The sequence below is a fragment of the Mus musculus genome, chromosome 15 (genome assembly GCF_000001635.26).
Source record: "Mus musculus strain C57BL/6J chromosome 15, GRCm38.p6 C57BL/6J".
Classification (NCBI taxonomy): Eukaryota; Metazoa; Chordata; class Mammalia; order Rodentia; family Muridae; genus Mus; species Mus musculus.
The window spans coordinates 96,051,616-96,079,580 of NC_000081.6; the positions used below are offsets into that span (position 1 = coordinate 96,051,616).

Genomic DNA, 27,965 nt, shown 5'->3' on the forward strand with positions numbered 1-27,965 from the left:
TTTTATTTTGCTTTATGAAACCAAATTAAAAGCTTCCGTGGGTGTCAATAAATGTGTGAATGGGCACAAACAAGTTCCTGAAGTAAATAGAAATTTCTGAAGCATTGCAAGATAAGGTTCATAAAAACATTAGAATCAGACAAGGGACTCTGTGAACCCTGACTTAGCGTTATTTCATACATATTAAGTCATACCAGTACGCATGTTTTAAAACATAAAATAGTAAATAGATGGTGCATTTACTGATAGGTGTATATATACCTGGGTGGGGAGCTCCGCTTTGGAGAACAAAGTCTCAGAGGAGGCTGTCCCCGGATGAGCGGCAACCGCACGGGCTTTTCCTACTAACTCTTGTCAACGTATGTCAAAAGTCACCCTCTGCAGTAGACCCTTTGAAGGGACCCAGACAGCAGACGGCCAACCCTTGCCTTTCTAGAACCTGGGTCCACAGTGTGTCGTGTGGCTAAAACATTCTTAGCCCCTTGGTTACTGGTGACTAACCCAAGAGTCAGCTTGAACTTGAATCAAAGTTAGAGTGACTAGATTTACTTTCTCAGAAGCCAGAATTCAGAGACATTAGCTAAACTCTGATTGTCAGCGCCTGCAAAGACCCGAGATCGTGGAAACGACAGTAAACACGTCTGCATGGAGGTGAAGGGAGAGCTTTCACCTTGCTTATGGATACAGCCACTTGTCGTCATTTAGTTGGGCTGCAATGATCCGTAGTGCTGGGATTTTTCCCCTCCTCAAACTCTAAAGTGTTCAAAGGTGAAGGAACAATGCAAGAACCTTGCCTAGATTATCCACACTCCACTTAATGTCAGTCTGTCCCTTCTTTTCTCTCTCTCTCACTCCATGTCCTCACCAATGCACACAGTGACATGCCACCCCACAGCATTTGGCGCATACATCCGAAGAACAACGTTCTCTCCTTTGCAGCCCCATAAAGAAATTATTGCAGCCAAGAAACCCACATTAACATTATGATCTAATATAGAGCCTGTCTTCAAATCTTTGCTTACGTTCTTCCCCTTGCCTCTCTCCATCCGGTTACCTCTAGTGTTAGCTGGTCTTGCTGTCTCTGGCTGTGGCTGTGGCTGTGGCTGGTCCCTCCTGCAAGCCTGTGTGTCAGCACTCCTGGGAGACCAGTTTTCCCCAGGAGTTATTTAGGTATGGGGAGCTGTGGCACAGGGTCAGCTCTGAGGTGCAGACGGAAACCTGAAGGATCCTGTCCCCGGCTGTTCCTGGGTTCCTGAGTCCTGATGGCTCTGGGAAGGTCCCTCTTGGGCCAGGAATTTGAGCAGAAGTGGTGGTCTTATCAGTGTTCACAGGTGTGTCAACACTCCTGGGAGACCAGCTCTCTCCGATGGTATTTGGGTATGGAGCACTGTGGCACAGGTTCGGCTGCAGACATAGACAGAAACCCCAAATCTTTCTATTTAACAACAAAATGTCTCTTATGAACTTTCATTTGACTCCCAACCCAGAAGCCAATCCAGTCAAGACTCTAGTCTCCTGGACTTTTCCTGACATTGCCTGCTTTGAAGAGCCCAGGCCAGTGATCGATCATGCAGATCACCATTTTTACATTTCAGATTTGTCTCGGTGTTTCCTCATGGTATGATGCGAAGCATCTAAAAGTATGAACAGACAATGGTATGCGACCCTCAAAGCACTGCATGAGGTTGGCTGCTCTTTTTATTAGACACACTAAACTTGACCCATCGTGAGAAAAATAGCATTTTACGTCATAAGGAAAATACAACCAGTGCACTGCTTAGAGACCGTGTGAATATCCAGATTGTTTCCCAACACTGATACTTGGTTCGATCCATTATCACATTGCAGTTAGTAAATGGTGCTATATAATTTCTGATTTCATCATTATTTATTAAAAATTAGATTATTTTATGTGTATGGGTATTCAGCATGCATGTAGTGTACCGTACAAGTGCCTGGTGCTCTTGGGGTCAGGAGAGAGGTTTCAGTCCCCTGGAAGTTGAATTACAGATGGTTGTGAGCCACCGTGTGGGGGCTGGGGACTGAACCCAGCTCTTCTGCAGGAGTAGCCCGTGCTCGTGACCATGGAGTCTCTCTCCAGACACTCATTATTTCATCATGAAAGCTTCCGACTTAAAAGAAGGGCCCACTCTTTCTTCCACTACATTCCCTTTAAGATTCAGGATTTGGGCTTTTATGCTATTGCTGTTTTAAGATAATGCACTATAGCCCATTTTCAACATTATTCTGTAATATAGTCAACATATCCCAAATGTAGCTGCATTGACGAGTCTTCAGACTTTTAATGTTATGCCAAGAGAAAATCAAAACAGAGCAGACCCAACATGGAATTTGGGGTCAAACGGCTCTCCAGAAGTTTCATACAGTAACTAAGTAATAAGCAAGCCGTTTAGATTCATGAGTACTCAGTATCTTCATGGCCAAGGAATGAGAATAACACCTCCATCACAGACAAGCAGCAGCCCGGGGCTCACTGTTGGATCCTCAATATCTTATTCATATAGAAGGCACTCAGCAAAGGCCTGTCAACTGAAAACACCGGGCACCGCCTGCTACATAGCCACAGTGTGATAAATGAGCCATTATCTCTGCTGCCAGTGTAATGTTGTTCGTGAATTTTCTACGTTCATAGTGTAAAACATGGCCTCTCTTGTGAGCATGTGTGCGAACCTTTGTACTGTCTAAAAATAACTAGAAAGTGATGTTATATACAATTCAACTTGTTAACGGAAACTATTGTTATTGCTATTGTGGCGACGGTGGTGATGATGATGGTAGTGGTGATGAGGGTGATGATGACCAGAGCAGCTGCACAATACTTACTATGTGACATGCACTGGGCTAAGCTCTGAATTAACTCACTCACAAGTCTATGTAGTACATGATACCAGAAACTATCTTCAGTAAGTTTTTCATATTGTGCCAGGACTTCATACATGCATATAATATGTTTTGATCAAGAATACCCCGATTCCTTCCCTTCCAGTTTCTCTCTACCTCACAACTGCTTCCCCTCTGTCTTAGGGTTTTACCGCTGTGAACAGACACCATGGCCAAGGCAACTCTTACAAAGGAAAGCATTTAACTGGGGTTGGCTTACAGTTCAGAGTAACCCAGAATCATCATGGTAGGAAGCATGGCAGCATACAGGCAGACGTGGTGCTGGAGGAGCGGAGAGTTCTGCTTTTCAATTCATAGGCAGCCAGGAAGGAACTTTCTTCCAGGCAGCTAGAAGGGTCTCAAAGCCCACCCCCACGGTGACAGACTTCCTCCAAGGCCACGCCCACTCCAACAAGACCATGCCTACTCCGACAAGGCCATGCCTACTCCAACAAAGCCACACTTCCTAATAGTGCCACTCTCTAGGCCAAGCATCTTCAAACTACCACACCCTCCCAACGTCACGTGCTCTGTTTTTAGACCTACTGGGTGTACTTAGAATTATCTTCATTCTGAGATGGAAGAATGAGTGACTGATTTGCCACAAAACAGTCAGAAAAAAAAGCTAGGACCTATGTAAGCAATCTGTTTCCATCAGTGGTCTTAAGCCAGATATACTTGGAGGCATAGCATAAGCCTGTCTCAAAACCCAAGGCAAAGAAAGCAAGACTCACTACACCACTCTACAGAAGGGGACACCTCTGAAGCCAAGGTGGATGAAGCATAAGGCATTCTCCACACAGAAGTGTGCAGAAGGAAGATAATGTGTAGAGTTGACAGTGAAGATGTAACACTCTGGTTCAAAGGATCTCATTTTACAAAATGCTGAGGCCATTGCAAATGAAGTTCTCATTTCCAGAACGTAAGGGAGGGATGTAATTAAGCCTTGGAAGAAAAAACAAGAGGAAGATGTCAGCTTATCTTCCTCGGGTGTTTTATGGCTGCCATCAGTGACAAATTCAGCTACGTCTGAATAACGCGCCAGATGGTCCAGCTGTGCAAATGTTATTGTTTTCTACCAATTCATAGCATTCCCACGGCTTCTCAAGGTCTAGCTCTTGAACTCCCCAAAGATGCCACGGCGTCCCCCCTAAGCTATGAGAAAGTAATAGGCTCCTAGCTCTGTCACAAAAGATTAATCAGATCTGTTAGTGAATTCCCAGGCCAACACCGAGGCTTTTCGTGATCTCCTTCAAAAGCTGCAGGTTTAGTTTGGGAGACCTTATAAGGCAGGAACGAAGTTTACTGGAAAGTCTTCATAGGAGCAGGCTGAGAAGCGTCACTACAGCTGTCAATCAATTGATTATGGCAACTTTGTGAAAAACGACCAAGTTGCCATTTCTCTTTGCACTGTTTCCTGTGATTGTTTGCCTGTTGCCGACTGAGCATACTGGTCACTCACAGGCACCGGGCACCGTATACTCCCATCTGGACCCTGAATGACAAGTAATGAGAACTCACACGGTGTGACTTACTGCCTAATAATTAGCACCGTCTGCATTAAGAGATGCAAAGCTGAGGGTAATGTAGCCATTCAAACAGTTAAGCATGAATTAACGCACTATAATTCGGGGCCCGAAGCCTTGTCTATGCAGAAAGGCAGATGTCCTTTCATTAGAAAGAGGAAACCAGGAGTTATCTAAAGGAGGAGTATCTATGTGAGCATGCGTGGGAGAGAGAGAAAGAGTATGAGAGAGAGGGCAAGCAAGAGAGCGGGCAAGTGAGCAGGCGGGCGGGCAGACAAGCGAGAGGGCTGGCAAGCAAGAGGGAGGGAGGGAAGGAATGAGGGAGGGGCAGAGAGTGGGGAGGGAGGAGGGAAAATGAAGAATGAGAGAACAAAGAGAGAGAGAGAACAAAGAGAGAGGAGAGAGATGGAGAGAGAGAGAGTAGAGAGGAGAGAGAGAGAGAGAGGGAGAGAGAAAGAGCAAGAGAGAGAGAGAGAGAGAGAGAGAGAAAGAGAAAGAGAGAGAGAGAGTCTAAGGAAGAAAGCATGCTGCAGCACTCTCCAACCTTCTTACCATGACTTGGCCTGCTAGGACCTCACTTTCTGGGCCCTCCTACTTTTCAAACGTGAGCACCCTGTACTCACAACCCCTCTGACCTGCTCCAGCCACTCTTGTCTGGCTGCTGTTGCTCACACGAGCTTCTCACTCACCCATCAGGCAATGATGTATCATCTCCTCTGCCTCCAAGACTCTTCCGTCAGATGTCTCAATGGCTGACCGGTTCAACTCCTTGGATGACAGAGGTTTCCAAAGAGAAACCTCTATTCTTCACAAGAGATTAAGGAGCATGCTCTGGGGAGATGCTTCAGCCAGTCATGTGTCTACCAGGGATGTGTGAAGACCTCAGTTTCATCCCCAGCTCCCATGTTGAAAAGTAGGCGTGAAGGCGCAGGCTTAGAATCCCTGTGCTAGAGAGGTAGAGACTGGGAGATCCCTAGTGCTCAATGGCCGGCCAGCCTAGCCTACTTGGCAAGCTTCAGGTCCTAGTGAGAGACCCTGTCTCAAAGAACAATGCGGATGACCCCCAAGGAACAGCACTTGAAGTTGATTTCTGACCTCCATATGTGCACACATGTGTAAATGTTCCTACACATACATGTGTACTAACATGTGTGCTAGTGTGTTCACACACACACACACAAATAATGAAGACAGAAAAAAAACACACTGGAGGATTTTTGCTTCACTACGATACATAATAGAGGACCATGTCATTTTGTTTTGTTTCTTTATATGATACGATTTTTCTTCCAAGAAACTAATACTACCAAGTCTTGAGCCATAGGTACAGGTCTTGTATAAGCCACCGTAACCGCCATGAGTTCCTGAGTGCAATGGTTCTGCCAAGCCTAAGAAACCCGGATTTACCCCCATCCTCTCTGCCTCTGGTTTTTATCTTTCTATCTCCCTCCCCACCATGTAAGCCCCACTCCTGCACGGCTCCCTTTTCCTCTTCACAAACGTGCTCTCTTTATGTACATCTTAGACTAAGCAGCATTGCTATTTCTTGGTTGCTTATATTTACGGGCAATTTTCAAAAGTTAAAAAAAAAACAGGCTTTCAAAATACTTTCATTTTAAATTATTTTCAGAGACCTTCATTTGTTTGTGTAGGACAGACTTAAAAAATGTGTTTTTATATTAAGTATAGGCATATATGTCTATGTGGGTGCTGACTCTGTGTGTGTATGAATGTGTGCATATGTGTGTGTGTACGTGTGTGTGTGCGTGTGCATGCGCGTGTGTGAGAAGAGGCCAGAAGAAGGCATAAGACCTTCCTAGAGCTGGAGGGGAAGATGTTTGTGAAGCTTCTGAGACTGCTAATGGGACCTGAACCAATTCCTCTGGAAGAGTAAGCACTCCCTTTTAACTGCTGAGACATCTCTCCAGCCCCAATGCAGGACAAACTTCCTGTTTCTATCTACCTGAAGGAATTCATTCTACATATTTTATGCTAAGAATTAATTCCCTTGGTTTTGGTTTTAAAGAAAGGCTTCATTTTTGTCTTCAATGTTGATAGCCCCTTCCTTTAAACTGAGTTGACTCCTGTAGGTTTTTTGTTGTTGTTTTGTTTGGGTTTTTTTTTTTCCTTTTTTTTTTTAGCTGGGCACTCAGTTCTTGGTTCAGTACTTGTGGAAAAGTCTCAGCCGCTATTATTCCAATTATTTATCTGTCCTATTACCATTCCTTTTTCCTTCTAAATTCCAAGGCTTTTCCTTCTAAATTCCAAAGCTTGTATGCTAGCTGTTGTGGTCTTGTCCAACAGTGTGTTGGTACTCAATTCTGGTGGCTTTCTTTTGTTTAGATAGTACCTATTGGTCTGTCTTTAAGCTTCAAGTTCACCAGCTCTTTCTTTAAAAGTCCATTGATGAATCTTTCAAAGGCATTTTTTATTTTGGACATGTTTTCTGCCCTAACGTTTTTATTTGACCATTTCTTTAGGGTTCTATGTCTTCGATGAGATTCCCTACCTGTTTATGTGCCACTTGTATATTTTTTTTTCAAAATACCTTTTAGCATAATAATCAGTTCTTTTAGACCCCACCTCCCTTTCTTAGATGGTTCTTTTTGATTGCTTTAAAATGTTGTTGTTGTTGTTGTTGTTGTTGTTGTTGTTCTCGATGTTGTCCAGTGTGGTAGGAGGTGAATTGAGAGAGGTAAGATGTTGTTTCTTATCTTCGTTCATTTGGCCACCATCCACACTGAAGCTACCTTACAATTCTACTTCTCTCCCATTTGTGGAAAGCAAAGGGGGTCTCTAATGGTGAGGACCCAAAATGGTGTCAACCCAAAATCGTCTCTTGTACTACTTCTTTTATTCATTCCCCAGCAAACAATGGCTTGGGATTTCCAAGGTTCATTGCTGTCTCTGTCCTAAGGTCTTCACTCCTCAAAAAGAAAAGGACTCAAGCAGAGGATGCTGGGTTTGTTTGGTTTTTATAGTAATAGGCCCTCCTCCTGGCCTGGTTACAAACAGGTATTCTTTAGGCTCTCAGCTTCCACCCATCCTACTCTTAGTGGTCTTTTAGACTATGGGCAGAGTAGAAACTCCACGCATAGCTACATCTCATTTTTGTTAGAGTATCTCCCAAATTCAAGCTTCAGCAATTCATCCAGGCATTTAACAAAAACTCTTCTTGATGGCAGGCAAAGTAACCCAGTCCTGACAGGCTGTCTCACCTTGCCTTTTTTCAGTGACACCTGCCGTCCCTTAGACTTCAGGCTAGTTGATTTCTTTGTGAATTCAACTTTCTGCTAGACCCAAGAAAATGTGTGGTTTCTGTCAACCTGCCTCATTGTCAGTGGGGGGAAGTAGCTCTCCTACCAGCTTTGATATCCTGGTTGGAACCCTGAAATTCTAATATTCGTGTTCTTACTGCTTCTAGTGCTATTCTGTCATTTCCCTTAGGGTCCCTAACTTTTAAAGTCTGTGACATCCTACAGCCAATGAAGAAAGAGTAACGTACTTTGGATGCAGCAGCAGAAAGAGGCCAGTGTCTGGCAGATGACCAAGAAGCGATAAGAATGTTGACAGCAGGTCTTTGCAATCAAGGGTGAAATGTGACCACCAGCAAAGCACAAGCTCTTCTTCCCAAGCTGGGAATTTGATCAGCAGGGATCTTTAACTTGCTACAGTCTGTCCTACTAGGAGGGTAGCTAATTTTCAGTGGCTACTGAAGGAAGGAGATTCGGGGATGGCTACAAAGACTTTGGCTACATTACAGACCTGGAGTTACTGTCACAGCTGCTTGTCCTCGTGCCTAATAGAGTAGCAATGGGCTAAAAATAGGCAACTAAGGCTGTTGCATAGACCTCATGAGTTTATTTAAATCCCAGGGTCTACCTATCACATGACTTGACAGAGATATCTAAATTTCACCACAATAAATGTTTTTAAATCTCGGGGGTTTTGGGAGCCTGCAATCTTTAAAATTAATTAAAAGTTGGTTTTCTGCATTATCTTAAGTATTCTAATGATAAATTCCAACGTTTAATTTCTATAATGTCAGGGAGAAAGGGGTCAAATTTTGGAGGCATCCCAGCTCCTGAGTAATGTTTCCAATCCAGCAAAATCAGATGGCCTGATTTCCTTGCTCAGTGTTTTTGGTAGAAAAGGCAATTTTCAAGACTGAAATAGCAATTCCTTAGCCATCACAGATGCTCTTAAAATCCATTTTTTAAACTCCTATATACTTTCATGTGTAAATGAAAAAAGACTCCTGGAAATACACATTTTTCTATCCTGAAAGATAACTCACTCAAGCATAAAGTTAATACAATTTATTACACCAAAAGTAAAGCTACATTAGAGCGAGCTCATAGCAGGGCGGTAAACACACTTCACAGGGTGGGAGGGACTGCTGTCCCTAGTCCCCCTTCCCTTGGTTTCAGCACCTCCACAAATATCCCATCCATTGCTCCTGCTGACAGAGGAGAGGGCTAGCTAGCTCCTGCTGGAGTTGTGAGTTACATTAGAACAGCAGTTCCCAGCCTTCCTAATGCTGCGACCCTTTTATACAGTTCCTCAGGTTGTGGTGACCTCCAACCAAAAAATTATTTTTGTTGCTGATTCATGACTGTGATTTTGCTACTGTCATAGAGTTGAAGGGGCAGAGGGATAGCAGATGATATTTGCTTGCGAGTAGGATATAAAAATGCTTGTCCAATGATGAGATATTAGACCTTCTCAGTCTTCAGAAAATGAGAAGACATTTTCCAGCAATATTTTTTAGAGATAAAGCTTTGCCAAAGGGGTCACAACCCACAGGCTGAGAACCTCCACCTTAGACTCTTGACACTTCAGTGTTAATCCTAAGATCAATTATAAGCCATCGGTTAATATGAAGTAGCTGATTCAGTCAGTACTTTAAATAAAAATGATAAAACCAAAGTTGGAGGGCTGCTGAGTCAGTATTCTATGGTTCACACTCTCAGTCTGCAAACCTACTAAGTGCAAGGCCTTAGATAAGGATCTGTGGTTCCTCAGAACTTCGGTGTCTTTATGTCAGAGTAAAACTTTTATTAATATTGCCAAGCTCAGCGCTGTGAGGAGACTTTTTTGGGAAGGGTTCAGTGGATACTTAGCATAGAGTATACACAGGTTAGCGTTTCATCCTCACCGTCGCCACCATCACCATCAAGACATCAAATATCCGGCCACTTTGCTGTTCGCACTACCACCTCATCTGCTCATATTTATTCTGACACAGATATAGCCATGTGCCAGGCTCTCCTCTAGGAGTTTGTCCATAGTGAAGCAAAGCCACCACCTTCTGCCCCCTAGCAGCAGGATACTACATCTGCTTGAACTTGGGTTTCCTCCAAACATAACTAACCTGGACCAAGGTTAGAGTGAGGTATCTGAGACACTTGCAGTGATGCCTTCATCAGTTCTGTGTCAGGTGCCTTGCTGGCCATTTCACTCAGTCATAGAGTTGAAGAGGCAGAGGGATAGCAACCAATACCTGTTTGGGAGTAGGATATAAAAATGCTTGTTCAGTGATGCGATGTTAGGCCTTCTCAGTCTTCAGAGAATGAGAAGACATTTTTCAGACTAGTGTGGAGGTGTTTTATACAGGCAAAACAAGAGAAAGGGACAGATCATGTTTGGAGATGCCTTGGGGACAACATCGAAGAATACTGTTTAAGTTGTTAAGTACCTGTTGTGTGTGGTACATGCTTGGTAATTTGTAAATCCGTTGATCTTTGTAATGGGATAAAAGGTTGGTATTACCAGTCCCCATTTCACAACAAAGCCATCAAGAGCTAAGCCTATGCAGGAGAGAATAAAACACTCCTATGGCTCACTGATTTATTTTACTAGTCTGGCACAGATCTCACCCAGACTAGATCAAGGCAGCTGAAGGAATCTATATCTTTACTTGACTTTTTCTAATTCTTACATCCTTGGTGTGTGTGTGTGTGTGGTCCTCTTCATCCATCCCCAAACTCCGAGGGTCACCACCTCCCATTAATCATTCTGCCTTGGATGCTGTCTAAGGACCCTGGGATTCACATGGGTCCAGATTGGGAAATCTCCGTATTTTCACAGCAGCTGATTATCAGCCCTGATTTCACTTGTAACCTTAATTCCCCTTTCGCATGTGACCTGACATGTTGACAAGTTCCAGAGATTAAGACATGAATGCCTTACAGAGAAGGAGTATCGTTCTACCTACCTCACATGGCTTGTTCGAGAGAGAGACGGGGATAGCGTATATTAGGGTTTTATTCCAGCTGATAGGAAACCATTGAGGGTTCTTAAGGACTAGAGCAATAAGAATAAATCTGTATCTTACATAAACAACTGTTGGATCACAGTGAAACAAGAAGCCAATGGAAGATAATGCAGATCAGCGTTTAGTAGGAATCAGTGAGTCGGGCTGTGTAGAAATAAAGGGAAGGAGTGAAGAATGTCTCAAAGGAGTGAAGAATGTCTCAGAGGCAGAAGGAGCCTCTCTGTTGGGATGTGGTGATGGAGGGAGGGGGAAGAGCTCCATGATGACTCCCAGTGCTCTAACAGGTGGCTGGGCACCCAGCTTGTCCCTTGCATTCCTATGGCCTTGATGGTTTGGAGCTCAGTTATCTGTTTAATCATTGTCCACCCAACCCTTGTCCATAGTCAGACTATGAGTACAGCTGAGGTTTGGGGAAGATGATAAAATGAAAGCACAAAATTCCCTGTTGTAAGGTTCTCACCTCCTGGTTGACAGACAAATGCACAAGAGCCATGATAAACAAGAATGTATGAGTTATATTAGAGTGTGGGGCTCGAGTCACCCAGGAGGAGGAAATAGCAGGGTAATTGGCTTCAGGAATATGGGGGTCAGTAGGTAAGGTACCAGTGTTCCAGGTGGTCCAAGCCAGCCTCAGTCAGAAAGTGACATTTGCGCATGAAGAAGGGGGGGGGGAGGAGTCATCCTGAGAGCATCTTGGGGGGTTCATTCCTGCCAGGTGAGAAGATACTGCAAAGCCCCAAAGTTGAACATGACTATGTGTGAAGTCAAATGAGAGGACCTGGGTAGCCATGGCAGAGTGAGAAAGGACTTAAAGGAGATTATCCTACCCACAATGGAGAAACTGACTTGACAGGCAATTGTAAGAAAAGAAGAGTCAAGAGGCAAAAGAGTGGTACCCCAGTGTCTGGAGACAGACAAGATGTGCTCCATCCACATCTGACTCTTCACTCTTCCTGTTGTCTTAGCTACACATGTCTTCTCTTGATACTGGACACAGCCAAGACAAGCTCATGTTTGCTGAGCTCCAACCTCATGGTGGACTCTATGTGTATCACTTTGATAGTCAATGGAGTCCTGGGAGGTGATAGGCTGGTTTATCCTTGCCAGTAAGGGAATGGTCCAAGATGCCATAGCTAGAAAGTAACAGCAAAGATCCCTCCCATCTGGCTGTGCTTCTCCATGCTCTGTATGACATAAACAGCTGAATAGTACAGGAAGTGGTCCTTCCTGAGCCAGCAAGATGGCTCATTGGGTAAAAGTGCTTCCTACACAAGCCTGAAGTCTTAAGTTCTAACCTACAGTAGAGAGAGAGAACCAGTTCCCCAAAATCAACCCTTGACCTGAATACACACTCTGTGCATGGATATTCCTCCACAATAATAAAATAAAGTATGAACCAGAAATTCGTCTTATATAAAACACTCTTTTCTCTCCTTCCTCAAATTCCATCACCAATTGTTCACCTCTAAAATAAAAAGTTATGTTGGTGGCATATAAGCTCCTTACATCTTTTAGTGAATTGGAAAGACATCCACCCACCCATCCATGCATCCATTCACATATCTACCCACCCTCCCTCCCATTCTTCCAATCATTCATCCATCATTCCATCTATCTACCCACCCATCCATCCACCTATCTACCCACCCATCCATCCACCTATCTACCCACCCACCCATCCATCCATCCACCCACCCATCCATCTACCTATCTACCTACCCACCTACCCACCCATCCACCCACCCACCCATCCATCCATCTACCTATTTACCCACCCACCCATCCATCCACCCACCCACCCATCCATCCATCCACTCACCCATCCACCTACCTATCTACCTACCCACCTACCTACCCATCCATCCACCCACCCACCCATCCATCCATCCACCCACCCATCCACCTACCTATCTACCTACCCACCTACCCATCCATCCACCCACCCACCCATCCATCCATCCACCCACCCATCCATCTACCTATCTACCTACCCACCCACCCGTCCATCCATCCATCCACCCACCCACCTATCTCCCCACCCACCCACCTATTCCCCACCCACCAACCCACCCATCCATCCTCCCACCCCTCCACCCACCCATCCATCTGTTCACTTGCGCATCCATATCAAAAGAAGAGTTTCTAATCAGTTACTAAATGCTGGGCTCTGGGCTGTGGCTTTTCCACATGGTGAAAGGGGCTTGACAGCTACAGCGTCTGTGCTGAACAGGAAAAGTGGGGCCCTAAGGACAAATGGCACTCGTGCGAAGCCTCTGGAGAGGTTCACATTTATCACTCAGTAACCATTAAGTCACCACACAGAGGACGGTGCTCATCCTTCCTGCTGGGTAGCGTTCCCCTCCGTAGCTAACTGCCTTCCATCTCTGGCCTGGTTCTTGTCAGTGTAGCACACTGTTATTACACACAGTAACGGTGTGTAAGATATTAGCTTGTCATTATATATAGATGTGTCTCAGGAAAACTCATCTCCAAGAATCATTTTTGAAAATGAATCCAGAAGGGAGGTAAAAGCTTATTTTCTGTCTCCAAGGACAACATAAAATAACTCTGAGGCTTGTAATGAGGACCATTTAAGGTGGGCATTATGCCCCTCGGGAATACCAAACACTCTGGGGTGTTGGATGAAGCCCGGGAAACAGTTAAGCTGATGTGAGCAGCCTTCCAGCCCTCCTCTGCTCCTCCTGGGCCATTCTCTCCTTAAGGATGTGAACAGCCCACTTCCCAGGATTCTATTCATTGTATTATTATGGTTAATAACACGTGACCAGAAAATAATTTTTAATATTTTCCCTTTGGTGCCATTAAGTTTAATTTCCTTGTTTCAATAACATAACATCAGTGCCTCGTCTGATGACAGAGAACTTTCCTCTTTTATTATCTATTAAAGTAATACTTTAATTTACTATAAAACATATACTTCATACAAACTCTTTCTTCACAGGGTTTGTACTGCTCCCGAGAGCCAAGCACGTTCTGTATGCCAGTGTTTGCCCGGTTTGTCTCAGACAGCTTTTCCCACTAAGCAATAACTATGCAAAGTAGAGACATTGTGTCCCCAGCTCGACAGCGACAATGCCCACCTGTGGGAGGTGATCAAGGTGCGTGACAAATGAACGCGGAAACGACCACACTCACCTGTGATCACACACGACAGCCAAGCCAGTTTTCTGAATCCAAAGTTTCCTTACAAAGAGTGAAGCAAAAGGATTTGAAAAGCAGATATTTCAGGGGGCTTTAAACCTTAAATGTCACAAGGAGTTACTAAAGACCTGTCATTGATAGAGAAGAAGTCAGTTCTGGGTGCTGGTGGAAGGAAAGGCAACAAAGACGCGGTACCTACCCTACAGAGGCATGCACCTGGCATTCCTGATGTGGGAAACCTTGGTGATCCCAAGCCCCCGGCAGAGCCCTCATCCAGATACGGCTCTGCAGCTGGATGCCCTGTTTCAAGTCCCAGTCAGTCAAATCCTACTTCCGCAGCGCTGGGTGACGTTCTTGCTTTTGTTGTATATCAGTTTCCTCCTTTACGAAGTAGAACTTAAGATCTCTCATAGACGTATTGTGATAACAAGCTTGTGTTTGTAAAATGTATAAAATCTCATAGGCACAGTGCGTATACATTCTGCGAACACGGGACATTTGGTTTACTATTGCCACTTTGTCGTGAGGGATATCTCTGCCTGCGTGTTGTGATGATTAAGTTCTAATTAATATACATATCCTCAGCAGAAATGTGCTTGTTATTCTTTAGAATTACACATGACCTCTGTAAAACATTTAAATTATATAGAGAAGGGTAATATGTCTCTGCAATTCTACCGCAAAGACGGCCACAGTTCATTTTGTCAGGTTTTCTGTATGGTTTTTTTGGTTTTTTTTGGTTTTTTTGGTTTTTTTGGTTTTTTTTGGTTTTTTTGGTTTTTTGAGACAGGGTTTTTCTGTGTAGCCCTGGCTGTCCTAGAACTCAATCTAGACCAGGCTGGCCTTGAACTCAGAAATCCGCCTGCCTCTGCCTCCCGAGTGCTGGGATTAAAGCCGTGCCCCACCACTGCCTGTGTATGATAATTCTAAAAAGCATAGATCTATTTTCAACAACAGCACAAAGGGCTTTATTCCGTGCACCCAGGTCTATAGGTGGCCTATTTGTTAACGTGTTTGCATGATCTATTCAGGTGATCTATGTGTAAGGATCTATAGTTGGTATAAGCATCACTCCATTCATGGGTACATACACTGTCTACACCTTACATTATTGGGCTACAGAGACCAAGCTTAGGCACATATAATTAAAAGAAAAAAAATCACTTAATTCATGTTATATTTTCATAGACAAAAAGATCTGAGTATATGGGTACATAAACTATCACACACCGAAGTTAACGAGACCCAAGGTCTATACACCTCAATAAACTCCCATACAGTGAGTCAGGCATTCAGAGGAGGAGCTGTGGAGGTTCACAAAAAATTCACACTTTCAGTATCTAATATATTTTATACACTCATCCACGACCCAGACCAAAAAACTCCAAAATTTTGGTGCGTAATGATTTTATTTATTTTCAAGGTTTTTAATAATAAAGTTTTATTCAGTTGAAATAAAGCTTTCAACTAGCACGGTGTATCTATTTCTCAGGGTTGACTGAAGACAAAATAAAGTAATACCATACATGTGTCAGAGCTTTACTGACTGCTTATAAATGCTGGCAATCACCGCAACTGTCTGAAACCAGCAGGGATGGTGAGTCTTTGTTTATTTTTGATATAGGGTCTATGCAGTCCTGGAGCTTGCTAGGTAGATCAGGCTGGCCTCAAATTCACAGATCCACCAGTCTCTACCTCCTGAGTGCTGGGATTAAAGGTGTGCACCACAACACCCAGCCTCTGCTTTAAGCCTCAACAATGCGCACAGAATGAAACGGCTCAGGATCTGCCTTGGCTCTTGGATTCTATTCTTTAATGACTCTTCCAAACCTTGGCCAGGAAATAACATCTTCTTATGATCCTTTCAGTCACTGAAAATGATCCACGTGGCACTTGCTGATTAACATGACAGGTTAAAAATATGTCTGATGACACCGAAGGCACAGCACTTGTAATCAATGGGTCATGACATCGTTCAGCTTGCCTGCGGGGAGAGATTGGTGTAGAAAGTTCCGCTGGTACCGCTGGGCACCCAGCAAATGGCCGACGAGAAGGAGAGTGAGCGATAGCTGAACAGGACTAATTTCTGCTTTTTCTGTCAAAGCTCCCCTCAATCCTCTCTTACCATTTACTTCCAGAGCTGTGAAGAGTTTGTAGAGGACTTTGCAGCTTGCCACAGGATGTTTATGCCAGTAGCATCTCCCTCTATTGAATTCTGACAACCCAAAATATTCCCAGATGTTGCATATATTTCCTGGGGTCCAAAACCAGCTCCTGGGAACCACTGGTATAATATCTAAACGTATTTGTATAACATTTTCACTTGGCAAACCATTTATAATGGTTGTGTACAGGTAAGGTACTCTTTCCCCCAACCCTTCAGAGATGAGGGGGAACAATGAACCATTTCTGCTAAATGTTATGAAATCAACATTCACATTTGAAGCCACCAAGATGGCATGACGGGTCAAAGTGGAATCGTTTTGATTTTAAATTTTTATTCTAGCAAACACAACCAGCCAATGCCTCACTTCAAAGACGAGAAAGGAAATGACCACTCAACCAGTATCAAAGAGGACCCTAAATAAAAACAAGAGACACAGCCATATGATTCAGAAGCAATTTTAAGTTGAATCCATTAGTTGTTGAGATAATACCGTGAAGAATAATTGACTTGTTCCTGCAGAGATGGAAAATGGGGTAACATGCAAATGATTCCAGGAGGTCCGTGGTGTATCTTTAGGGAGTTTGCACATCCCACCCATAAAGTCTGCACATTAATGTGGTTAAAGGAAACACAGAGAGTAAATTAGGTTTAAAAAAAAAACCATAGCTCTGACAGACTCCAAGCACCAACATCTTGGGGAAAGGAAGCAATCTGCAGATATTAAGGGAGGTTTCTAGATTCCCCTTAAAGAGCCAGCATCTCAAGAAGACGGGAAATAAGACAAGGGAAAACTGGAAATCCATCAAGTCGTCGACTCACACTGACCCCTGTGTGTTGTGAGCAGACCTCTATTAACTTGCAGGTGCCACTCTACGGGCCGTGTGGAGAGTGATGCAGACGGATGCTGCTTGTGTTCAGGGTTCTTGACCACATCAGGACTCAGGTTCACACGCCGAAAATGTCATCGTATTAAAAACAATCTGCCTCACATGTGTGAGATAATGGGATTGGGGGTTAATGAGCTCGCGCCTGGGATATCGATCCAAACGTGAATCTCTAGTAATTGGCCATCATTCAGTGTCAACTTATAGCCAAGTGAGGTGGTCCGAATGGGCGCTTTATTCACGGAGACAACTACAGATCCCCCACAGAACCCAGAGCGTGCTCACTGACTGGACAGTTGCCAAATAGCATCCCCCCGCTTCCTCCCTGACCCCCACATCCCTACTCCTAGTTAAACCCTAAATCTCTAGGAGAATACAAGACTCAGGCCAGCCGTGCCTCCTTACCCCTCGGCCCCATCTGTGATTTAAGATATAATGAAGGACCTTGCGTCTCCTCAGCAAGCGCTGCTTTCATTCTTTTGTTGCCTCAAATCCAGGTTTTAAAAGATTTAATTTCCAACTGCCAGCCTTATTTAAAACAAAATTGGTATCAGGTAATGCCACACCCTGCTCTGACTCCCTACGTCTCTATAGTAAGAGTCTCAGATCAGGATATTTTCCATAGTGCATCATCCACAAACCAAAACGTAAGCCAGTAGTTCTCAACCTGTGGGTCAGGACCCCCGTGAGGGATCTCCCATAGCCCTTTCACCGGGTCGCCTAAGACCATCAGAAAACCCAGATGCTTGCATTATGATTTATGACAGTAGCAAAATGACAGTTACAAAGTAGCAGCAGAAATAATTTAATGTTGGGGGAGGGGGGTCACCACAACATGCGGAACTGCGTGAAAGGGTTGCAGCATTAGGAAGGTTGGGAGCCACTGATACAACCCATAAGTAGCCGAGGCAATTTGTCCGTTTAAACCCCAGAACAGAATCGCAAAGGCTATGGATCCTAGCACTGCTGTGTTACCTAAAGGGAGGGAGGTTCTCCAAATGGTGCCAACCTCTACCCGGTGAAAAGAGAACCTTCACACCATAACCGATCCTCTGAGCCTGCGAGCCGGGAAGCAAACCGCAGTGAACTGACCCGGAACATAACGGTGAGCGCTGAACCCACACTTAGCCTGTATTGGATGCATAAGGATCCAGTGAGCCTTCAGATTTCTCTGGACCTCGGTTCCCTGGGAAGATGAGTGTGTCTCCCCAGTGATGGTGTGAATTGAAAAGGTAATGGTTTTGTGGGTGCTTGTCTCTTGCTAGGTACCCCAAGAAAACTCATTTCCTTTTTTTTTTTTTTTAAAGAAATGTACCGTTTTATTACAGAGAGTCTTGCAAAATCAAAGTTTCTCAAAAAGGAAGCTAAGCTGACAGAACTTCGAGAGAACAGGGCAATGTAAGTTTTTCAGCTTGCTCAGGACCGGTAGGAAGGTAGAAACAACCCATCTAAAAATGGCTGATATCACCCAACCCTGAAAAGGGGTCCCGGAAGACCCAGTTGCCCCTTCTAAACCGCTTACTAAGGGCATCTTAGCAGAGCTCCTAAGCAGGTCCTCGGCAGCTCAGGATTCTGTCTTCTGGTTGTTTTCTTTCCACTCAGACCCTACGCAGGTCAAAACTAAGACCTGGGGCAAGATGGATAAATGTAGCTCTGGGAAGAGTTCTCCCAGCACCACCACCCTGGGCCCTGGCCCTGGTTCCTATCTTGTCCCTGGGGATGTTATATTTAATATATTTTATATAATTACACAGAGGAAAAAATTTATGAAATAGAACATGGTATGGATGTCTCCTATAACCTCAGAATTTCAGAGGTGGAGGTAGGGAAATCAGGAGTTCAAGGCCAGCCTGGGCTACATAGCATGGTTGGGCTAGCCTGGGCTACCTTTCGAACCACTTGCTAGCTGTGAAACCTAGCAAGCTAATTAGCCTGTGTTCCTTCATTTTCTCTTGTGTAAGAGTAATGGTGCCTGCCTACTTGGGCTGATAGGGAGTCAACTAAATCCAGACATGAAAACACTTTTACAGTGCTAGACATATTAGAGCTTATATAGCCCATCACTTGACCCAAAATCACCCACTTATTTGTGTGTGTGTGTGTGTGTGTGTGTGTGTGTGTGTGTGTGTCTGTGTGTAAACGACTTGGCTGTTATTTATACCAGGAACTGTCTTGGATTTGAAATGAAAGCAGAGGCTTTATAGTTTTTTGGAACCTCTGGCATTATATAATTCTAGTACAGTGTGACGAGTCCTATGGTGGAGAAACTAAGCGCTTGGCAGCCTAAAGCAGCAGAGTTAGAGCCAGGTAAGTTTCCAGCAGAGCCCTGTTATTGTAATAGATATTTAATAACTGTTAGCTCTATTATGACCTGGCCAGTCCCCCCAATAGTCAAGGCAGAGTCCTATGGATTTAATCAGCTTTAACACAATTACTGGGCAGTTACCCCTAAACTTTTTCTGTACTAGATTGGCTATTTTCCAGACACACTCTCCAAGTTACTTGCTGTTTGAGTCTCACCCGGGTTTTTTCTGCTCTACCAGTCTGTTCTCGGGTCACATGCTCCCGGTCCATCCCATCTAATGGAGACCTCCTGCTCTCCTGTCTTCCTTCTCGATCCTCCACATTCTCTCTCTGCCATTCTGTCTCTGTCTCCTCTACTCTGTGTCTCTCTCTGTCTCCCTCTTCCTCTGTGTGCCTATCTCTCTGCCTGTGTCTCTCTCTCTGCACCTTTGTGTGTGTGTATGTGTGTATGTCTGCCTCTCTCTCTCTCTCTCTCTCTCTCTCTCTCTCTCTCTGCCTCTCTGTCTCCCTCTTCCTCTGTGTACCTATCTCTCTGCCTGTGTCTCTCTCTCTGCACCTTTGTGTGTGTATGTCTGCCTCTCTCTCTCTCTCTCTCTCTCTCTCTCTCTCTCTCTCTCTCTCTCTCTCTGCCTTTGTGTTTCTGTCTGTCTCTACCTGTGACCCACAGCCTAGTAACAGAAGCCCACCTACCTCTATTCTTTCCAGTAACTGGCTGCAGCCTCTTCTGTTTAGCTGATAGCTTTACATTGGGGAGCACAGCACAAAGGCCAGTGCAAGTGAGAATCCACTCGACTCCAGATCTTGAGGTTCAGAACTTAGCATCCCTGTATATACAGCACCAGACCGGACCCCAACAGAGCCGAGACGGGAAGCTGTAAGCAGCAACTGCAGCTGCTGGAAAACCACCACCCCAGAATGCTGCCTTCGAGGTTTGCAGATGAAAACCGAGCCTTTCAATAGCTAGTCCTAGGTTGGAAAACATCTGGCAAGTCATTTGACCCCCCAGTTTTCCATACAGTACACCAGTCTTGGGATACTTAGGAAAGTAACTGAAGTTACTGTCTGGGCTCCTCTGGGCTGTGAAGAACCCAGAGAATCATGGAAATCTGGGGACAGGTCGGTTGTGTGACTGTCACATTGACTACCCTCTCTTAGAAGACACTGTTAACTATCCACGCTGCCCTGCTAAGGGCGATCATAAAATCCCCATCCTGTCTCATTAGAGAACATCCACTCATGTAAGGTACAAGCGTTCTTGCCCCGAACTGATGGAATTCAGTAAAACCATCCCTAGGACATCCTCGCTGGAACAAATTAGAGACATTCCAAACAGTGGAAGAGAATCGGGAAAGCCACTAGGAATTCTGTCACCACAGTTGAGACAGTTTGACAGATTTCTTTTCAGTCTTTATATTAAGCACCTTTTTTTTTTTTCTTAAAATAGTTGCAATTATATCACATAGCCCTAAGGCAAAGAAAAATGGCCGCTTGTCCATTTGGCGGTGGGGGTGGGGGTACTAAGAATCATTTACTCTTTGCAGTCCCTAGAGTTGTACTGCACAGGACCCTCACCATGCCCTGAGACTAAAGACATGTCCACTCTCTGAATTTAGCACTTCCTATGTAAAGGAACATGGTACTGGACTTGAGTATCCAGCCACTCCATAAAACCACGCCATTGTGGTTTTTTTATCTCCAGAAATCCACAGCTCACAGCAAGTCTGGAAAAATGGTACAAGGTTTCTTTGATTTATTAAATTATTTCATGTACAAACTACACTTTTTAAAATATCGGAAATGTTTCTGCCTTGCAGATTATAAGCACCTTGGCTCCATTCTCTCATTTTGTAACTGGAAGCTAAAAATAGTTAAGAAATCAAAGCTGGGGCTGGAGAGATGGCTCAGTGGTTGAAAGCACTGGCTGCTCTTTCCAGAGGTCCTGAGTTCAATTCCCAGTAACCACATGGTGGATCACAACCATCTGTAATGGGATCCAATGCAATCTTCTGGTGTGCCTGAAGACAGCTACAGTGTACTCATATAAATAAAATAAATCTTGAGAGAGAGAGAGAGAGAGAGAGAGAGAGAGAGAGAGAGAGAGATAATTGAAACTGGCCTTGTGGAGCCAAGCGCCGCCCGGGTGTATGGTGCCTGTTATGCCCATCCTTGAGGCATGGCTGAGCTGGGGACTTGGCTCCCAGGGCGGGAGTGGGGGGGGGGGGGAAGAAGATGTGGCATCCCCAGGAGAGAAAGGAGGCTCTAGGGCGCCAGGCGAGATATTTTTCTTGCATCAAACTTCAGTTTATCGGTTCTTCTGCACTGTATACAGGCACAGTTGCTGATATGTGTAAAATGAGTGGGATGGGAGAAAATATCTCTGACCCATCCACACCAGAAAAACGCAAGGAATGTCCCGACCAACTTAGACCCAGCCCCAAAAGGAGCACTGGGAAACGTAATAGTGAGCAGGAGAATATGTACACAGAGGAACCTGCAGGGCTGATTTTTGCAACTTTTAATGATATCGACAACTTCAATTTCAAACCTGATAAATGTGCCATCTTAAAAGAAACTGTGAAGCAGATCCACCGGATCAAAGAGCAAGAGCAAGCAGCCGCTGCCAGCATAGATGAAATGCGGGAGTCAGATGTGTGGTCCACAGGGCAGGATATCATCAACAAGGATGCACTGTGGCCTGTGAGGCTTGAGGCCCTCGACAACGAAGGGTTCGTCATTGTGAATGTGGAAGGCAATGTGGTGTCCCTGTCAGAGAATGTGACACAGCCATCTACAGTATAGCCAGGAAGAACTGATGAACAAGATCGTCTACAGCATCCTGCATGTTCGGAACCACACTGAACCAGCTGCCAAAGTCCACGGTGAATGGGGGGAGATCTCTGTCTGGAGAACCTCCGAGGCAGAATAGCTATCTATGCCTTCAACTGTCAGATGCTGGTGAAGCCTTTGCCAGATTCAGAAGAGGAAGGCCGTGGTAACCAGGAAGCCCATCAGAAATACGAGACGATGCGGTACTTCTCTGTGTCTCAGCCAGGTCAAAGAGGAAGGCGGAGATTTGCAGTCCTGCTTGATCTGTGTGGCAGGAAGAGTCCCCACGAAGGGAAGATCAGCCCTCCCCTCATCAGGAAGCTTTACCACTCGCAGGGACATCCAGGGCAAAAATCACTTCTCTGGACACTAGCACCGTGAGGGCCGCCATGAAGCCGGGCTGGGAGGATCTGGTGAGAGGACGCATTCAGAAGTCCCACACATTGCATGAAGCAGGGGAGTCTCTTCACACACCAAGAGTCATCATCATGAGGTTCTGAGGCAGGCATGGGTTGGCGTTCAGTCAGATCTGTCGTTTTCTCTCCAGTGGCACTCTCTTTGCTGCACAAACACAGAGCAAACACGTCGTTCCCAGACGGCTAAGGAGCCTCGGCTTGTAATATCTTTACACATGCTTTACAGAGAGCAGAACAGATGTGTGATGAATCCAGATCTGACTGGACAAGCGATGGGGAAGCCACTGGATCCAATTAGCTCTAGCAGTCCTGCCCACCAGGCCCTGTGCAGTAGGTGCAGTAGGAACCCAGGTCAGGACATGACCCTCGGTAGCAATATATATAAATGCTCCTAGGAATGGTCCAAAGGACCATGCCTATGGGCAGGTTTGGTGGCTCTGGGGGCATGAACCATGTATCAGGCACGCAAGCGACCACTCTTCAGGGTAGTAACTATGCACTCAAAATGAACAGTCCCTCGCAAAGCAGCCCCAGCATGAGCTCAGGGCAAGCCAGCTCCCTGCTCTCCCCAGGTCATCGAATGAGCCCTGGAGTGGCTGGCAGTCCTCGCAACGCACCCAGTCAGTTTTCCCCTGCAGGAAGCTTGCATTCCCCTGTGGACGTTCGCAGCAGCACAGGAAATAGCCATAGTTATACCAACAGTTCCCTCGATGCACTGCAAGCCCTCAGCGAGGGTCGTGGGGTCTCACTCGGGTCCTCGCTGGCTTCACTGGACCTAAAAATGGGCAATTTGCAAAACTTCCCAGTTAATCTGAATCCTCCCCCACTCGGCAAGACGGGAAGTTTGGATTCCAGAGACTGTTTCAGACTTCATGGGGAGCCCTCAGAAGGTACAACTGGACAAGCAGAGGCCAGCTACCATCCTGAACAACAAAAGGGGCCCAATGGCTCCAGCATGCCCCAGGCGACCAGCGGGGACAAGGCAGAGGGACACAGCCGGCTGCATGACAGCAAAGGGCAAACCAAACTCTTACAGCTGCTGACCACCAAGTCCAACCAGATGGAACCTTCACCCTTGCCTGGCTCCTTGTCGGACACAAACAAGGACTCTACAGGAGCTTGCCTAGGCCTGGGCCCACGCATGGCACCTCGCTCAAGGTGTCCTCTTACGAATCAGATTGGCAGTGTCTCCAATGTGAACTTGACTCTGGGGCCTGGAGCCCCAACTCGGGCTCCTATTAATTCACAGATGCTGGCCCAGAGGCAGACGGAAATCCTCAACCAGCATCTTCAGCAGAGACCGATGCACCACAACAGCAGGTACAGCAGTGAACTTCTGACCATGAGAGGACAAGGGTTGAATATGACCCCAAGCATGGCAGCTCCCGCTGGTCTACCAGCAGCCATGAGGAATCCCCAGATCTCCCAGGAACCTGATCCTAGATTTCCTGGGGCTATGACTCCCCGGAATCCTTTAATGTCTCTCCTAATGGTACATACCCAGAGTCCCATGATGTAGCAGTCTCAATCCAACCCAGCTTACCAGCCCTCCTCAGACATGAACGGATGGGCACAGGAGAGCATGGGTGGAAACAGCATGTTTTCACAGTCCCCACCTCGATTTGGGCAACAAGCAAATACCAGGATGTACAGTAACAGCATGGACGTCAATGTATCCATAGCAACCGACACGGGTAGCTTGAGCAACATGAACCAGATGACAGGCCAGACAAGCATGACCTCAGTGACCTCCGTGCCTATGTCAGGGCTGTCCTCCATGGGTCCCGAGCTGGTCAAACACCCTGCTCTAAGGGGAGGCCACCTTTCCCCAAACCAACTGCCTGGAATGGACATAATCAAGCAAGAGGGAGATGCATCTCGGAAATACTGCTGACCCTGAAGAAGCTGTCTGCGTCTTTCTTCAACCCACTGGGCTTACAAAACACTTACCAGTCTGGAGAGCTGCGTCTCTTTGGGTTGACCCACCTGACAAGCCAGAAGAGCCACCTCTCCTGACAGCCTGCGGCTCGTCTCCAGGTCAACCGGAAGTCTGTTCACTGCATTCACCGTAGTGCAACTTAGATCTCCAGCAAAGTAAACGACCATAGGCCGACTTCATCCCCATTCAGACTGAATGTGTTTAAAAGTGTGTTTGAGGAGAGCCATGCTCGTGGCCTGTTCCGGCTCGGCTCCAGACACTCTGTGGCTATTCAGCGTAAAAGATGAGTATCTTATCTAGAGGAAAGAAAGGAATTTTTAACACAGTTCAACCCAAGGTGTTCTAAGCTTAAAGCCTGCCATTGGTTGGGATGGAGGCAGGGCAGACACTGTGGACAGCGCTGTGTGTGCTGATCCACCTAGTCAGGGACAACTAACACAGGCAGAGTTCTGTCTGCTGGAAGGTTGACACCCAAGATTGTTGGAAGGAGTGCCCCATTGTTGAACAGATGAGAAGGCTCCTGAAAGAGGCTGTTAACAAGTATCTGTTCTCATTTTTCTCTGTCAAAACCAAACTAGTTTCCCCTAAATCATAAATCAAAAAGAAATATTTATTTAAATATTTATTTCTAAAGTGTTTTTAGATCAATGAGATTGTTTGATTGGCATCTCCTTCCTTCCCCTCTCCGCCTTCCTCGTCCCTCCCTCTTTCGTTTCTTTAAAATAAAAACATCAGCAACAGCATACGCCATAGATACCAGGGAAGCCCTTAGTTTCTCTCAGTGCTGTGCCAGCCACTTAGAGCAGCTTCCCAGTGGCCATGCATTTCCTGTCAGGAGTGGACATGGTATGCCAGTCAGGCTGTGACATCTGCTTAGGTAGCCTGGGCTGCCCCATCAGCTCAGGCTTCCCTCCAAAGTGAGAGAACATACTAATGAAATCGACAGCAGACATCCTGACAGATCTCACCTCTGCCATGTGGTTGGTTTTTTGGGTTTTTTTGTTTGTTTGTTTGTTTTTTTGTCTTTTAATTTTGATTTTTAGCAGTGCTGACAAAGTCAAAGTTTTGTAAGTTACACAGAAATTCAATTTATATGTAAATAAGGAGTAAGTTCTGAACTTAAGTGTTTTAACTGTATAGTTTTGTGAGGTGTACATCTGGTGAGATTGACCCAAACAAATGAGGCACTTCAGCGTTAAGTTAGATATCTTCATAGCCATGTCTCCTCACGGTCTTCTGTCCCGGCTGCCAATGCCTTGGTTAGACCTGACTTGTAGACGTGAGACCTTTTGTGTTCTCACCCTTGATTCTGCTCGTGAATGCTGGATCTAATCTACATGATATGCAGCTGCTGTCGGAACCAAGTCTTGATTTTATATGTTTATATTCTTTCTCAATAAACCTTAGAAAGACTACATTACTAAGCAGCAAAAGAGGGAAGGGAGGGAGGGAAGGAGGGAGGGAGGGAGGGAGGAAGGGAGGGAGGAAGGGCCAAAAATCTCAGATGACCATGGAATCTGGTATATTCTGGAATTTGAGCACTCTAACTCTAATTCATATCTTAGAAGCTGTATTTTATGCAGTCCACACAAATGGGATAATAGCAAAACATTCTTTTCACCATGGCAGTGTCTTCAAATTCAATGCCTCTTAAACTGCCTCCTCTCAGTTCTCCTCCTCCCTCGACCAAACATCTTAACTCTTACCTGCACCCCACATAGCCAGCGTCAATGACCAGCATGTATTTCTAAGGCCTGTATCATTCCGTGATATTTTCCATATTGCTTGAGTCATGAAAAAAAAAAAGATCAATATACATATGATGTGGGTTGTCACCGTTTCTCAAACATGACTCACACCACAGCCACGTTTCTCTAGACATTTCTTTTTCCAAGGCTAGAGATTGAATCCAGGGCCTTGGGTGTGCTATTTTTAGAAACACCGTGTCACCAAGCTCGCTACCAGCACTTGCTTTTTAACTCTTAATAACACATTGCAGAACTATGTCCAGGCCAGTTGGGTTTGACTCACCTGTGTGAAATAGCTGGCTGATGGATGGTCAGATGCTGGGGCAAGATTCCACATCTGGAACAAACAGCTGCAGAAGTTTTAAAGCCCTGAAGGTAGAAAGAGCAAAAGTCGCGCCCAGGAAAGAGACTGCTCCCAGTGAATGGATTCCAAGTGCTTGTGCAAGGTATAGAGAGTTCACAGCCCTTAAACTGCAATAAAAACAAATGGGAGTGGTACCCTTGAAAATCAGCATCGTCTCTCTCTTCCCGGGACGCACAGCCTGCTGAACCACGGGCCGGGACGCACAGCCTGCTGAACCACGGGCCCATCTTTCTAAGAGCCACTGAGCATACCGGTTTCCTTTCTAGTGTTAAATCTCATGTCCTGAGAAAGTTCCCTAAAGCCAGTCCATTCCTACCCATCTGTTTCCTGCTCTGCCTTTTGGTTTAAGCTCCATCAAAACGTATCCCCTGGCTCTCCTCCTTGGCCCCTGCCAGTAAGAGCTAGTTCATCTTTGTAGTCCCTCTGAGGTGTAACCTCTTTCCTGCCTTATCAGGCCTAACACATCTCCAGCTGAGATTGGCTGGGGGTTAACACTGCTCATCACACTGGCATTCAGGAGAGGCAGCAGGGTGACTTCTCAGGGGGGACACCTGTGGCTGTAGAGGCTGGACTTGGGCCAATCATCACCTGTGAGCATAGAGTGCCTGGACTTCCTAACCAGAAAGCCCACATCATGTAGCCCCACCCTAAGCACCGCAGAGAATGCCTGGCATCCCAGCACTTAGGAGGTAGGGAGGGAGATCAGTTAAAACTTCAGCGTGAGCTGCATATTGAATCTGAGGGCAGTGGGGTGGGGGTTGGGGTGACAAGGACAGGGGCAGAAGGAGAGGACTGAGGCTTAGTCACAGTGCCTGCTGTGCAAGACTAGACCTGAGTTCCAGATGCCCAGCACCCAGGGGAACACCTGGGTTTGGTGACATGCACCTGACAGAGGCAATATTATAGTTAAAGTTCAAATAGAAACAAAGCAATTGGCTAGAAAACATTTCCTAAATGCAGTTGAAAAACGCATGTGGATTGAAAGGTCTAGACAACACTATTCTGTGTGCATGCTCCCTGCAGAGAGGTGGATCCCAACGGGGAAGAGGGAAGCTTGGACCAACACACACCCAGGCCTGATTCTCAGATAACTCCTAGCTTCACCCCTGCCATAGAGAGTTTGGGACAACAAAGGGAAACCAGATTCACCCTTTGTCTTAGTTTCTTTCTTTGGCTTTGAAGAAACAGGGAGGAAAAGGGTTCGCTCCACTTACAAGTCATGATCACAGCTCATCTGTTAGGAAAGTCAGGGCAGGAACCCAGACAAGAGCAGACACAGGAACCACGGAAGGACATTGCTCACCGGCTTGCTCATCCTGCTTTCTTATAGAACCCAGGACCATCAGCCCAGGGGATGGCACCACCCACGGTGGGCTGGACCCTAGTGTCAATCAACAATCAAGGAGATGCCCAACAAACTTGCCCACAGGCCAATCTGATGAAGGAAGATC

The 27,965-nt window shown here is 45.6% G+C and overlaps 2 pseudogenes across 2 annotated transcripts; one reads left to right on the forward strand and one right to left on the reverse strand.

Annotated features, from left to right (window-relative positions):
• D030018L15Rik (RIKEN cDNA D030018L15 gene) lies at positions 1 to 27,938 on the reverse strand (annotated as a pseudogene). Of its 2 annotated transcripts, none has more exons than NR_126493.1 (4): positions 27,729 to 27,938; positions 26,434 to 26,519; positions 24,414 to 24,698; positions 1 to 1,404 (listed from the first exon to the last, which is right to left on the reverse strand). The product of NR_126493.1 is annotated as an RIKEN cDNA D030018L15 gene, transcript variant 2 (transcript). The 2 variants fall into 2 exon arrangements; NR_126492.1 differs by lacking the exon at positions 1 to 1,404 and adding an exon at positions 21,723 to 22,608 and having other exon boundaries at positions 23,081 to 24,698; positions 26,434 to 26,621.
• Positions 21,574 to 24,493, forward strand: Gm41390 (annotated as a pseudogene).
• Positions 27,939 to 27,965: the final 27 nt, after the last annotated feature.